Genomic DNA, 15,572 nt, shown 5'->3' with positions numbered 1-15,572 from the left:
TACATCAATCTTGCTCGTTGCAGTTGAAAATGTTGATTTGGCTACGGAAACGTTGGAAGGTGTTGGAACAATTTAATTTTTGGGTATTAACCTGTGCCCAACGCAGACGTTACTCAAAACACCTGATTTGTGTGTATTTTTTTTCTTAGTAAACCTTTCCACTAGGCTGATAGGGGGCAAAATGATGTCCGACCGTAAGCTGACAGTGTCGTTGACATTTGTCATTTGTCTTCTGTTTACACTTGGTGTGACACACTGCGTGCCGCACGCATCTCTTGCTCCGATGAAGCACGCGATCGCACTTTTCGTGATCTTTTTTTCTTGATTGTGTTGGTGGATGTTTCATGCACTTTATTCCGAAACTCCGTTTCACCTTGTAATTTCTAATCTTACAAGAAATTTCTTATAGATTCCATTACAAATTTTACATCGAGAATATTGGTACCAACTTAAAGATGATTCAGTTCTTGTGAAACCAAATATCCGAGTCATTCTGTCTAAGCTGGAAAATATTCAACCATTACATGCGAGATTTTTGTTTGACAAATTGTAGGTGACTAATTTTGTACACTCAAATTCGAACGGTTTCGTTCGGCAAAGGAAAATGCAACACGTGCTGTGAAGGAAAATTGATTGTTTCCATGAAAAAGTATGAACCAGAGGGTTGGTTTTTCATTTTTTTTTTGTGTGACGATATTTTTAACCCGAAAAAAAAATCCCACCCAAAATGATAAATAGACGCTCGAATACGCGCCGAAACGTTGCGTCGTCTTTAAGTCTAGGCAGGTTTTTGGGATGTTGATTAAGTTGGCGTCAAAAAGGGATGGCCCCGAGCGAAGGGAAAGCCCAAAGGCGAGCAGCCGACACGGGGGGAAAAAAGGTTGATGACAAATGCGATGTTGTTGGCTGTACGGCGTAACGAGTGAGATCCGCCTGTGGTTAGCCAAGTAAACATAATCAGAATGTTCTTTCTGTGTTCAGCAGTAGAAAAGAAGAGCCCGTATTTCGAATGTCGTAATTTGGGTTTTCTGATCAGGACAGTTGCTTCGAAGCATGACGTTCTTGTTGGTACATTTGAACGAGGTACTTCAAGGTGTCTTGTATGAAATGAGGTGCATTTTTTAAAACTGCCAGGGCCAGAAGGAGGTTCTTCCCTGTTTTCCCCTACCGCCCTCACCACCCCGGATGCTGGTTTGGTACATGGTTTTAGTTTTAACTGCCAACGTTGCACCCCAACCCGGGTGAAGTTGTTCACTTTCACGCATCGTTACACATTGCGTTGGCCTTCGGTGGCAAAACTAACAAACAAGCACACAGCGAACAGAAGCATAAAATTTGGTGCCAATGGCATAACCGGAGCCATCACGCAGTTGAATGTTTAAAATTTGTTTCGTGTTGTGTATCCGTTTGTTTGATTGTTTTTTTGTTTTGTTTTGTTTGTATGTTTGTGTCTCCCTTTATGGTGGCGATTTATCTACAGCTGCATCTGCATCCGTATGAATGCATAATGTTGCAAACCGTAGGAAAGGTAGATGTATTGTATTTCAGTGTGCATTTTTCGGTAATTGCTGCGGGAACATAAATTAACATGCGGAATGGTGAGAAAAGCATTATTTCTCGTGTGAGTTTACTTTTGTAAATGAAGATGTCCAAATTGAATATTTATTTTATTATCCTACAGGGATAAATATAAAATATGACTAAATGATCCTACTTTTTATTTCAAATTTCCAAGAGATACTTATAGAGTAATACTTAGAGAGTTGCAGTATGTTTCTTCTTTTCAGAGCAAAATTGTATTTAAATAAAAAATTCGTATGACAAGTGGATTTTTATAAAATTGAATTTAATTCTCAAATACTTTAATAATAATACTAAGTTCGAGTATTATCCTAAGGAAGAGTGCGTCCGTTGAAAGTAACCAAAATAAATGCTAAAGTTACACAACCAAAAGCATACCATTCCAACAACAGCTACCGATTTAACATCGGGAAAAACACATGTTTCATCAAACTCGAAGACATCATTCTCACACATTCCAGTACACGGGCCAAGAGGAACCCCCCGCCGAAAAAAGACAAATTTCGTGCATTTGCGTGTAAGAAGTGGCACGTAGATCGTGTCACATTCCCTGCGAAACAGCAGAGATTGCAACAGCGCAAAGGATTTATCATAAGTTTGTTAAACAATTTTCGGTACGGATGTGTATGTGGTTGGATGAAAAATACGTAACACATATTTGTACATGTAGTTGGGGAAGTTTTGGACAGACATTTTTGTTTTCAAACATGAATACATTAGAAATTCTAGAAAAGTCTCTTTTAGTACCTTGGTTTATGTTTCTTAATCTGCAGAAATTTGAGAGAAGGTTAAACGCAACGACCGTTCTTCCACGAGTAAACAAAGTCAAGGAAAGTCAGAAATAGCAAGCCACAAGACTTCTTGAGGTTGCAGTGCCACAAAAGATAAGAAGAAGAATACGTTAAATATTGACTTTGATAATAAATTATCCTGTTTATGTTATTCATTTCTCTTTCCATGTATGATTCATCATGTTTTTTATTTCTTCCAAAATCAAATTTCTGTTCTTCTGTCCATTTCCATAAAAGTATCAATATCTTTGCGTTCATGCTGTAATTTATCGATCATTAAATACTTTTAATTTTCAAATCTTTTCAAAATTGACTTCGATCGTGTTCCGTTTGAACGCTAACCCACAAACGTTTATCTTCCTTCCAGCGAAATGAATGACGAATCATGCAAACGAAAGGATGTCTCACTTCAAGATAATTTCGCAACGAGAGAGGGAGATATTATATTCATGAAATTGATATTTCCGTTTTGAAACATACGCATGTGTATTGTCGAACTCACAGCAATAATCAACCTGTCAGTAGGAACGACAGATTGAGCAGAGAAAGAACAAAAAAAAAAACGAATCAAACTTTATTGCCACCTCCAATTATACTGTTTTTAGTTGCAAATGTTTCAATATTCAAATCACAAACGAATATATTTACAAGAGACCGTGTACGTTTTGACACACAAATTACAGCATTTCATCTCAAACGACACGTTCCGTAATTCCGGTAGTGATGCTATCGATTCGATCCGGTGGAATATGACCGCACAATTACTCGACCGTGTTTTGTTTGGGCTCCGTGTGTCGTCGATCCTACCCTTCGTGCTGACACAGTCAAGTGTGCTGCCGCAAACCAACATTAGTCATTTTGGGATGTGGCAGGCTGGAATGGTCTGTTTGAAAAAAAAACACACGAAAAGGAGCGTGTAATCGACGACGCCGCGAACTGCCAACGAGGCACGTTCGGACGTTCAATCATATTGGAGAGTCGTTGCGGTTCCTTACCAAGTGTTGCACATTGACACTAATAAGTGGACAAAAATTGGGCAATAGAAATATTTTGTTTTTTTGATCATCCTATCGCTTAATGACTTCTTCGAGAAAATTAGACAATAAGGAAATCGTTAATTAATATTGTAGTTCTAGTGCATCCTTTTGCATATCTCTATAAGGCACTTATTTTGACGTTACTGACAAGAAATACTGTCTCAGTGTGACTTCAACATACAGTCGTAAAAGATCGTACCGACACGATTCGAATATGCTGGAACCAGTGGCACCATTGTCGATCCTCGATCGTACCAATTGAATTCATTCTTGGCCACAGCCCAGAAGCAGTCCTGTAGATACTCCTGCATAGGGGTTAAACCTCAGAACGGCATGACACACTTCTCACTCCGACACTCAGGTCGGGGGGCTGGGCAGTGGATGACTTAAAGCTTGCTAAAAATAGACGATTATCCACAGCCCTTAGGAATGGATATCGGAATCCGTCAGCGCCCGTCGAGGCTGTGTCTAATCGGGGAGCGCGGCGAATTAGCTTGATTGTTTTACATTACACATCGTCCAGGGACGATGCTTCGGGTCGTGTTTGTTTGAGAACATGCCTGAGGGAGAATTAATCTGGAACGTATAAAACCAGGCGGACTGGTGTGGTACGGTTCAAGAGTGAATAATAATAAACTTCATTTCTGTGGGTCTTAGTGGAGAAGTCGTAGGGCAGAGATGGAACTGATGAAGCTTCGCAATGTGAAACAGATTCAATTAAGGGTGATTTATGATTATCGCTATCTTGGACGTAAAATTTGAATTTATGCTTATGCTTCAATGAAAATAATTTATGTTTCAAATTTAAATTAGGTAATATTTGTATATATTTCCCCAACAAGAGTTCTTGTAAGATCGTCACTCTAAGTTACCATCTTTTTTGTGAGTAATCGATCGATCGATTCCACAAAAGAGGCCTATGTTTAATTACGCATTTTCCTGTACGTTTATTTTAATTTGAAAGTTCTACAAAAACATAAAAGTTGTCCCATCCATGTCCTCTAAACCGTCCAGCTGCTCACGAACTCGTGATCGCCCGGTCGGTTCACTCTGCGCATTAAAATTAGTCGCACAGAAATCCGAAACACATCGGTGTCAACCACATTGGCGCATCGACCGTATCGAAACACCATAATTGCCGTTTCAAGAAGCCATGGTGCGTAACACGGTTGCATCGAACTGAAATCCATAATAAAGCTAGCAAACAACGATCGGTGAAGTGCATGTTCGATGTTGCCTGCTGCTGCTGCTGCTAACCCATTTGCGTAGCCTGCTCGTTTCTGCGCAGCTCCATTGGTCGGTAATCGAGCTTTTGTCACGCCCGTGATTTTGCTTAGGAGGACGCCTTTGGTTGCTTGGGACGCCCGCTTCGTATGGCGCATTTGCGTACACTAGCGAATGGGGCTTGCAAAAATGGGGAGTTAAAACGTGGAATTCATTTACGCCAAAGCGTGCGATGATAAATGTTGTGTTGCCATTGACATCCCGGGTGCGTTCGCCATTCCCCTTCGTCCATGTTGCCTGTCCATGTAGAGTTCTGTTGGCATGGTTAGTTTCCACAGAACAAGACACTCGGCGCAGTGGCGCGTGTTCTTCTACCAAAGATGGCGTTTGATGTATACCTTACGCATGGCACTTGCCATGTTCCTTTTGGGTGTCGACGAATCGAAGGGTTTGGTGAAGTCATCGATTGCGGTGGACGGATCCTGATGGCATAATTTGGTGCTGGTATTGTATATCCTTCCTTTGCTAAACTCATAATGCAATCGATGCGGCGATGGTTCAAGATCGACAACAGCTTGAACATGCTAAATGAAGTCAATTAACCTTTGCAACCTTTACTACTTCAATATTATGACAGTAACCATGAGTCAGCTTTACACACGAACAACAACAAATAGTCATGTTTTGGGCAGTTCCATGCTATAATCTATGCAAAAAAACACGAGCCCTCTTTTCTCTATTACATGCACCATTACACGTATCGTGTGTCCGTACACTGTTTGCCCACAAATATGGCACGGATGGACGAAACTGGCCTATGTTTGCCCACAATCTGTCAAAGTAAACAAATTCAGTACGCGGGTGTCATTTGCTGCGAGTTTTCTAGGTTCTAAAAATCATGTTAATCCATTCGTGTGATCAAGATGTCTCTCGAGCCGTATCGGTTGGAAGTGGGCTTGCCTACCTCACGACTTGCGACAACATCATGTTACATAGATATGACTTCCAAGGCAACACGGTCGAATGTTTGATAGGCAAATGATGATGTAAGATTGCTTTCTGATCGATTATTTCCTAGCGTGTTTCAATTCTACTGTTAAAGTCGTTGAAAGGTTTCCTCTATTTCAAGGATGTCAGCACAAAAGGGTCATGCTTAACAATTAAAATCATCTAGCCATAGCTAGAAAATAAAACAAAAATCAATGGCGAATAACTAAAAATGCAACTAAACCTTTTCTTTTGATTATTGCAATTTTGTAAAGCAAAACAAAACGAAGCCATAAAACAAAACGCAACACAATGTCAGGGAGTTAATTGCTAGCTTGTTTAATGAGCGTTAATGAACTGTTAAAAAATCTGCATCATTAGTGAATATCGTGAGGGATCGTCGTCACCGTATGGTCCAATAAGCCTCCCTCACTGGCGTGACTTCTTATGTGTCGTTTTTTTTGTTTTGTTTGCATTAATCAGTCCTAACAAACTAACGACAAAAAAGTGCGCCCTTGAATGCACTGCAGCACGAAGATGCAACGAGTTGTGGGGAAGAATATTTATACGATTTCTTATGATGCTTAACAACCCTTGTGTCGTTCTGTTTCTTTCCTCTTTGCTGGTGGCATTACTAGCTGCTTCTTATGGCTGGTTGCTTTTAATCGGTTGAATTGTAGCACAAGCTCATGTTGTGGCGTAAATAAATGTTTATGTAGTAAATATCCACTCAACACCTGACAGATGCTAACAAGACAGCATCGGGGTCAGATGTGAACCGTAACCTCTGTCAATCTACTGCTGGTGCAGGAATCACGGTCTGTCTTATCGTGAAATAAATTGTTTTGTGAAGGTTTCACGTCTCTTCACCAGGAGGAAGAATTCTTGATGAAAACGTGACCCTGAAATATACTTCCAAAAAAGCGTCCTCTAAAGAAAACCTGTGAAAAATATACAAACTTGGCACACTTTTCCCAAAATCTCATTGCTCGTCAATGGTGTTTCATTGCAACAGATATTCATTTACTCATAGTCACCGGTTTTCAATCGTTCACCGATGAAGGTCTTTTTGGTTGTAACAATAATAAGCGCATCTTGCAACGACCTCTTTGCGACTGATCGCAGTGTTACCTCATGCCCTCCTATTTTCGCTTTTCGCACCGGAACGGATCAATAAGTTCAAAGCTATCAATTACTGCCCGGGAGATCCTGCCTAGTCCCGTCATCACAAGTGCCAAAGGCACAAGGTTTGCCCCACACCGAACGCGGGAAGGCGAGGGGGGCGGCAGGTTGCAACCCTTTTCAACCTTTTAGCGCATTGCAGCAAAAGATTAATCGCCAGTAAACCGGCACCGACGCATTTGAACCCACGGTTACTACTCCTTGTATGTCTATTGATACCTTCCCTCGGAGATCAAAAGAGAGGAAAAAAATATTAAATAAAATAAAACAAACCCTTCTCGAGGGATGCCTAGGGAGGGGCGGAAGGTAGCGAGTTTTGCATTGTAGATGGCGCTGGCGGTTGTGACCTCCGTACGGGAAGTTGCCTTCTCGGAACGGAAAGGCGAAACGAATCAATGTGTTCGATTCGCGCCATGCCGCTTCGAGCGATCCTCTGATACAGAATACGGTGGAGTTTACATTGAAATGTTTGCCCCTGACCAAGTGGAGCGGCTCAAACCACGTCCAGAGGACGAATGGGCGAGCAGGAGACGGAGACTAGCGACTGGAAGACTTAAGACGATTGTTCATCAGTATGAAAACAGGCTCCAGCAGTGTGAGGCGACGGAATTATAATCGCACAATCGGTAAAGCATAGAACATGGCTGATGTCTAGAGGAATGCTTTGCCGTTTGAAGCAAAGGTACGCAGCATCGGCTGTAGCCAGTCTGTCTAACGAGAAATATTTCAAGGTTCCTCACGAGCTTCACGTTGGAAAGTATTGTACAGCCGCGAACCAGCTAGGTTTTTATTACACATTTATCATACCTCCACAATGCTTGCATATTTGTTCAAGGCAGAAGCACACCAGACGAGAAATACCACGATGTGTTTTTTTGTTTTGGGTTTGAAGTAATAACACAAAAAAACGAAAGTAAGTGTGACTATGGAGGAATTGAAAAGGAATCTAGGAAGTTCTAAAATGATTCCCCTAGCCTAATAACCCCCATCTTGAGATAAGAAATGTTGAAGTAATTATGGAAATAACCTGCATAACAAATCACTTTCTTCGATTTCCTTTGTTTACACGTCAAGGATAATGTTTCTCTAATAAGCAGAAAACAAATGTTTCATGTTTTTTTTTATTGTGAAAATTGTCCTCCTTCGAATACATTCACCAGGAAGTAATCAAATAATACATACAATTCTGCTGGAAAGGAGGTGGACCTTTCTCAGGAAGTTGTGAACCCTTTCGTGATTTCCGGCCATTTTGTCCTTCGACGTTTTCTCACGATTCACGATCGCTATCGCAAGGATTGTTATCTCGCTTCACAGCAGCACCATAGTATGGCGGACAGCGTCGACGTTGGTTCCGACAAATGGTATTTAGAACGGCTCCAGCCCAGATACTCTGGCGGAAATAGGCGCGTCATTTACAGTAGTGTTCGAACAGATCGTTTTCGACCGTTAAGAAACTAACATGACACTTTGTAGTTGTCATTTTCCTACAACTGTCAATTGCAAGCGCCATCTGTTGGAAACAATGATGAAACAACAAAAAGTGTTCTTTCATTTCTCTTTGTTTCGAATATAAGTATTTTTGCTTTTTGTTTGACGATTCCTGTACAATCTAACGAAAGAGAAGCACATTGAACTCGAACCTTTTTATTGTTTGTTCCACTTATTTGCAACTACTAGGCACATTCTTCTGCATTGTTGGGTCATGGCATTTCGTACGTTCAAAGGACGTTGTGTTTCGGTCGTGTGGCAGGATTAGGCTTCAACCATCATTCGCATGTGGAGCAGCACAGCACGGTGACTGGGACAAAAAGTAACCCAACAAGCTTCAGTTTTGAGCTAAAGTATCGTAATTAGACGAACTCAAAAAAAAAGGAACATGATTAACCCACTCAGTAAAGGACTTGTTTCCCATGGGCTATTGCCGAGCGCATGCAATAAGCACAACTCTCCCGGAACGTACGAACGTATGATAAGGCTTTTGGGAGGGAATCGGTCGGTCACGGTTCGCCACATAACTCACATTTCAAGGATACTCGGACCTCGGGCCTCGTGCTTTAATTATAAATTATGTCGTTTCATTGTGTCGACCGGCTGTGCTGGTGGCGATTGGTTGACTTGGCATGGCTTCTGTTCCGGACCGCCGTTTGCTGGGTTTTAATCGATTCACAGGGTCTGTGCACCATCATTCCTTATCCCTTGTCTCGGCGAAACACGGACAATGTCTGGATGGTCGAGTGTACGTCCGTCGCCAGGGTGTCGCTGGTTGAGTATGTTTTAAAGCGAACATAAATAATTTCTTTACCGCAAGATGTTTCTCCCGTTTCCTGTCTTGGGCCCCCAAATGTCGACTATCCTGACGGAAAGAAGCTGGAATCAGGGAGAGTACCCTTTCGTCGGGTCGACAGAGAGGAACTTGATTGAAAAGATGATGATGGGCCACTTTGCGTTGGCGAATCATATCGGGATGGGGACTGTAACTGTAAAGGGTTTCAAAAACGAGTCACTTGTTTATCGTCTCGTCGGAATGAAGTTGTTAATTAATTATCCCATTCGACGGACGGCTGGCTTCTGGGCATTAGGTATTTAATTTTCTGCGAGGACACGCTAAAGAAACCTAACCCGTTCACTTACAAACATATGTGTGTAGAAACACACTACGGAAACAATTCCACGTAAATTCATATTCTTACTCCAACAGCAAACCTTCAAATAAGATGTCATTTGGATTTCCCATACATAGTAACCAATTAATTCCTCAACTTGATTACATCGCCCCAAGTGCAGCTAATAGTAACTCCCTGCAGAGAACGGATCGATAAAAATATAAGTGCACCGGGGCACAATTTATCGCGTCCATGTTCAATGTGTTCCGCCATCGGAACAACATTACACGATCGGTACGATCGGGATCGGCTATCGTTTCGTTCCATTTCTTCGCATTCCCAAGAATGGTTCGACCTCCGGCATCCCACTGATCGTATTGCTTTTTATTGACCGGGAACTAACCCATTGATCCACAGCACACAGACACCGCTCACCAACCTGTCAGGTCGGTGCGAGTGCGTAAACTCGTGTTCTTTATTTCCGGTCTTATCTTCGATGGCACATGCTGGCGGTCTGTTAACGAAGCCGACGGTAGTGTTTGTCGCCTGTTGCGAGGTGTCACCGATCGAAAGAGATCCAGTTTCTTTAACCGGGCCGGGTATTGGTGGGCCCGTGTTAGGATCAACATGGCATCGTGGGGAGTTGGCATTTGTGCAGAAATGTTTTTTTTTTGCTTCTTCTATCAAACGGCGAATGAAGGAATTGAAAATGGAGCGATGAAAGTCTAACCTAACACTGAACACATCAATTATACACGGAATTTTCAATATATTTTTTTATAACAGAGGGAACCAGAATTGCGTAAAAAAAAGAGTATTCACTACGATAATACATGTACCAAGTTAGTGACATAATTTGTGAAAAGCTAATCAAATAATTTCCAGTTTTCTTCTTCCTGAGCATCAATAAGCGTTGTCAAAAATCGTTAATAAAATTGAGAACTTTATTGATTTCGAGACAAAATATTTTAAAAAAAAGGCCAAAAAGATCATGGTCAGGAAGACCTTTCTTAGGATTATGGAAACAAATTATGCACATAAAAATGACAGCAGGCAGTTGAACAATTTCAATCGAAACTTGTGCTACTGATGTTCGCATGAACATCGCATGAAAGCCTAGATACTGGTAGCGGAACGGGAATTCCTTTCCTCCAGTGTAATGACACCATTCGTATTCTAGTAATCGACCATTTGCCATTTCGTAATACTTCTTTTCCACACGTACACAACTCAGTTATCAGCACAATTCGAAAGGAGGACATGCTGCGTTGGACACGGACCGAATCATTTGACAAACGGGCTTCTCTGTCCCGTAATGATAAGGTCTCATGGTCAATAAACGAGACAGCAACAACAGCAAAAAAAAACTGGCAAGAATTCTCGAACTGTTATAAATATTAATTACGATCAAAAGATTCGTATGGGTGAACCGTACATCGTAAACAAATGGCCGGTTCCATATACACTGTCACGTCCATCTTTAGTCACTGCACAACTTGAGGTTAGAAAACCTCTCCATCATAGTTCTGTTTCATTGAATTTCTTCGCCCTAATCGAATCCATCCACTGTTTGGAACGGTGTTCCCAACCCGGTCTAAGCCGCAAAGGGTAATTAAAGGTGGCGGGGAAGATGGCCGACGATCGCACACAAACGGCAGCAAAACAATCACAGGAAAGGCCATAAATCTGTTCCGGCAATCGATGTAAGGCGCTGGCTGTTTATATTTTTAAACATTATCATTAGCATGCAACGGCTTGCAATTAGTCGAAGTTGCAGGGAAGGAAGTAAACACATGCAGTTGATGTAGTAGCGCAGGCGTAGTTGCATATAATGACGATAGTGTGTGAGATGCAGGTCAAAGCCAGAATGGGTAAGATAAGCTTATGTAAACTACTTGCGCAACGAACAAAACTATGTTGGTTTATTTTTGTCATTAAACTGTATGTACCCTTTGAAGTACTTAATGCGAAGGGACTAAGTGTTTGACATTTTGACGTCTAATGTCGACAGTTTTTATTTGTGAAAAATTAGCTTTCGTTGAAGTGTTTATAATTGCAGTTTAAAGTGTTTAAAGCCGCTCCACCTGCTGCCAATAAAATAAGACATAAAGTGGAGTTAAAGTTCGCTAAGATAAGCCAGTGATTCCCACGAATATCTGGAACATTTTATTACGCGAAAAAATGTCAATTATCACTGCTACGACCTTGACAGGAGGATGTTGCACACATTTGAAATCAATCTTATCATACCTATACACGGTTGCAATCTATCACAAGAATCTATGATCATGAGGAAGCTGATAACAACAGCTGTCCGGGAGGAAAGCAAACGTCTAAAAAAGTGTGACGTTGATGACGCTGAGTGAAATCTATGATTACAATTTTCTCTAAGTGATTGAGTTCACTTGCACCAAGCGATCGACAAATTTTCGTCACACATATCGTCAGGTGTTTGATAACGGTTAGCGAGAAAACTGACCGGCCGATTCCCTTCAAACCAACCATAAGGTTTCATGACGTTTGTTTTATTGCAGATAAAGCTCCGTAGCTTAATCATGCTCAACGTTTTTGAACATTTTGTTTTGGGTAATTTGTCTTCTAGCCCTCTAGCTATCAGTATTTGTAGGGTTTTTTTTGTGTCTTTAATGAGACAGTGTGTGATTTTTGGACTCGCTGCTTCTTCAGGCGGGGAATTGGTGTAAGCAGATAAGGAAGACCTTCCTATCAGGGTCTTTCATCGAACATCGTAGACTACAAAGCTGGGGGTAGAAAACGAAGAAACCGAGACGCACCTTATCACGCTTGGGAAATAATTTGGTCCACATGCCTGTGATGGAATGCATCCAGGATGACTTTTTGCTGTTGTCGTTGTGGTGAGTTATGCGTAGGACTGCTATCATATTATTTTTGGTTTCAAATCATTCCACAATTATATTGCGTTCGCTGATAACGCTTGTCTGTTCGCATGTGGTCTCGTTCCGGTTACATGTCTACCACCATCATATGATTCACAAGCCCCAAATCGAGCAGTGAACTCAACAGTTTTAATCTCTTAATGTATGGTTTGCAAAAAAACAAAAAAAAATCGCACAATTTATTTGTTAAAACTCGTGTTAAAAGCTTGCAGTATGAAGAAACTTACCGATGGATTGCATTCGAAATGCATTGCGTCAATGTTTCTAGCCTTGCGCCGGCAGTAATCTCAGAACAGCTGCAGAAGCACCACTCCAAGATGCTCTGATGATAAGTTCCATACCCTCCGGGCACTATTACACTAGCAGCACGAGGCCGTGAGCTTCGATGTTGGAAAATTGTTCATGAATATTAATACGGAATCGTCCCGTTGCGATTCGATTGGACGAAGCCGACGTGTGGCGGTGTCGAACCGATCAAAGCAAAACGTCGAACCCCACAGAGGATGAAGGACGCAAAACGTGATTGCATGGATCGGACGTAGCAGAAACGGAGGAAGAGTCGAAGTCTGGTGCATTCAGTATTTTTTTTTTGATCTTATATTCCCTCGGAAAGTTCTTCATTTCCAATCAACATACGACTCTCATCCTCGCACCTTCCATTCTCCTCCGTTTCGTCTGACGCCATGATGCTGTGTGTTGATTCCAACCATGTATTTTAGGGCGGGTAGGGAAGTTAGTGCGTGTAATAATTAGTAATCAATTATTCAGCTTCTCCAAGTGAATATTGCAAGCAACAGCAACAAGAACAACAAAAATGTAATCTAACGCCGCCTTTCCGTCTCACCTGTCCACCCAGTGAGCGCCTTCATAACCACTCACTTTTGCGTCTCCGAAGACTGTGTGATAAATTGGAAAATGCTAATTTCTAACACTAATCCCTGTGCCCGATAGAAAATATTCGCGTGAATCATAGTTCTTCAACGCTTTTGCGGGCGGTCCCTGTTTTTTTAAAGCAAATAGTTACTTGTGTGAGAGCTTAACTTGACTAATAGAAGGTTAAGCTTTGACTGACAGACGGTTTAAGTTGGGTAAAACAAACATTGTATGATATAAAGATCGTATACACGAAAGCAAGATGATTTTACTAAGATTTATTAAGTATACGGATAAGTAATGCTTTAACATTGGGTGTGTAAAAATGAACCCGGAATTTATAAATTAAACATCAAAAGTTATACTTTACTGTTAATTTCTTATTTTGTAACTTTTACTGTAACGCTACTATTGTATGCTAAAAATATTAATAATATTTTGGTTTATATATTCATTTTAGAACAAACTCCAATCCGCCAGCTGAACGCCTAAAGCAGAAAAAGAAACCCGACGTGTACTACACTCGAATTAGAAATAAAAAAAAACACTCGCAAAAACCTGCTTCAATGCAAATGAACATCAGAACTGGTAAGTTTCTACCTTCTTTTTACTTCTTCCTAATCGACTGTGTTCCCTTCTCCGTTTGCAGGTATCTCCTCCAAAACGCGCAAGTTCATTCAAAACCATCATTAGACTGTCCGTGCCCTTTATCAGTATGAATGCAACTGAGGCTTGCAGTTTGCACTTTACCAGCCTGCAATTCAGTATCGGTACGTGTGGTATTCGTTAATAGCCGTTGCTTTAGTGTATCCGAAAGGGGTTTAACGCATTCAAATGAAGCTGGCGGTCCCTTTTTTGAGCTTCGAGGCCAATGTCCTAGGACACCAGCCGAGAGAAAAAAAACATTACCAAACTACATGGGAACCAAATTAAACCGTCTGACAAACGGGCAATATCACCTACTCCTTCATTGCTTTAATAAACTATCACCATAATAATTTACAGCTTTTCTGTTAAACTTGGAACATGTTATTTTTGATTTCCCACCCACCGGTTTTAGTGGTGCGGATTCGCTGTTTTAAATAACGAAGCTTACTGGAGCTCATAAACCAACAGATGGCGATTGATCGCAAGATTAAACCTGCACTAATGCCACCATCGTAGCACGGGCACAATTATTTGCTCATTACTTAATACCCTGCTAGAAGTACTCGGCCGACACTTAGTAGCCGTAAATGAAACACTCACGATGGTGCTTAATTGAAGGCTTGATCGCATGTGAGTACCTCCCACATTTACCTATCCTTCATCTTGCTCTCTATCGGCACAGCAGATCCCACCATGAATGAATTGTATCTCCGAATCGGCTTCATCGCCCGGATACCATATACACTCCATTTGCGTACTTCCAACCGTACAAAAAGCTATTGATATGTAAAGCCTTCAGCTCACGCGGATTGTTTGCTTTAGGAGTTTATCTTGAAGAATGTATTGATTTGAAACATCGACCAACTACGCGGAAATTGACACACAGCCTCCGGAGGGTGGCGTGGCGTTCAATGAAGAAAGAATGTGGCGCACTGTACTTCGTGCGCATTGAGACATTGGAATCTGTTGAGCTTTACGATAGGAGAACCAGAGTACAAAGAGAGTGCGCGTCGAAAAATGTAAAATAAAGCAGTTCTGAACTGATGTGATGGTTTGAGGTAAGTTCATTTTAATTTTTTTCCAATCCATTAAGTAATTAAACTTTTTGTCATATACTGAATGAAAACAATAAAAAAATAAATGTACCTCTAGGAGGATATGATCATTGGAAGGCAATTTACGAGTAATCGTTTTTCGCCACCATTGCTAATGCGAGTCAGTAGTTATCGAACAACATGCCCCGGTATTGATGTCTGCATCTTCCTTTGATCAAACCGACAGCAAAATTGATCAATATGGTGTGGACAGTTAAAAATATATACCTTATGTGAAATTACTGTAACAAAAACATGAAAAATCACTTACGTTACGGCTAATTCGTTTGGTGTATTAAGGTATAAAATGGTACTAATAACAGGCAAATGGGAGTCACATGCATTGGTATATTGAATGTGTTGATTGTACTTAAATACTATTTACTTAAATTGCTGTAAATAACTTAAACTTTTTACAAAAGATTCGATTCATAAGTTCTGATACCAAGAGAACATAAACCGGGAGGAGGAAATGTGAAATCTCACCCCATCACTACATGCTTAGCAACTGTCGCGTTTGCGAACGATTTATACGCGTTTGCGATACATTAACTTATAAATTTTGCTAAACTTCCCAAAAAAAAGCTAAGGCTATAGCCTTAGGAGATTGGCAAATTTATAGATTTCTCTAATTTTT

The 15,572-nt window shown here is 41.0% G+C and overlaps 1 protein-coding gene across 2 annotated transcripts in view; it reads left to right on the top strand.

Annotated features, from left to right (window-relative positions):
- LOC125764951 (ATP-dependent DNA helicase DDX11) overlaps positions 1-15,326 on the top strand; it is a 77,722-nt gene extending 62,396 nt beyond the window's left edge. Inside the window, exons 4-5 of one of the 2 annotated variants that reach the window (XR_007418498.1) lie at positions 13,654-13,781; positions 13,843-15,326. The gene's annotated coding sequence lies outside the window, so the exon portion shown is untranslated. Of the gene's footprint in view, positions 1-13,653; positions 13,782-13,842 lie in introns of those variants that run through there. The other variant, XR_007418499.1, reaches the window with a different exon arrangement.
- The last annotated feature ends 246 nt before the right edge of the window (positions 15,327-15,572 follow it).

Source organism: Anopheles funestus, chromosome 2RL (assembly GCF_943734845.2).
Source record: "Anopheles funestus chromosome 2RL, idAnoFuneDA-416_04, whole genome shotgun sequence".
Classification (NCBI taxonomy): domain Eukaryota; kingdom Metazoa; phylum Arthropoda; class Insecta; order Diptera; family Culicidae; genus Anopheles; species Anopheles funestus.
Note: the sequence above shows the minus strand (reverse complement) of the source record. Positions and strands in the feature narration are given on the sequence as shown.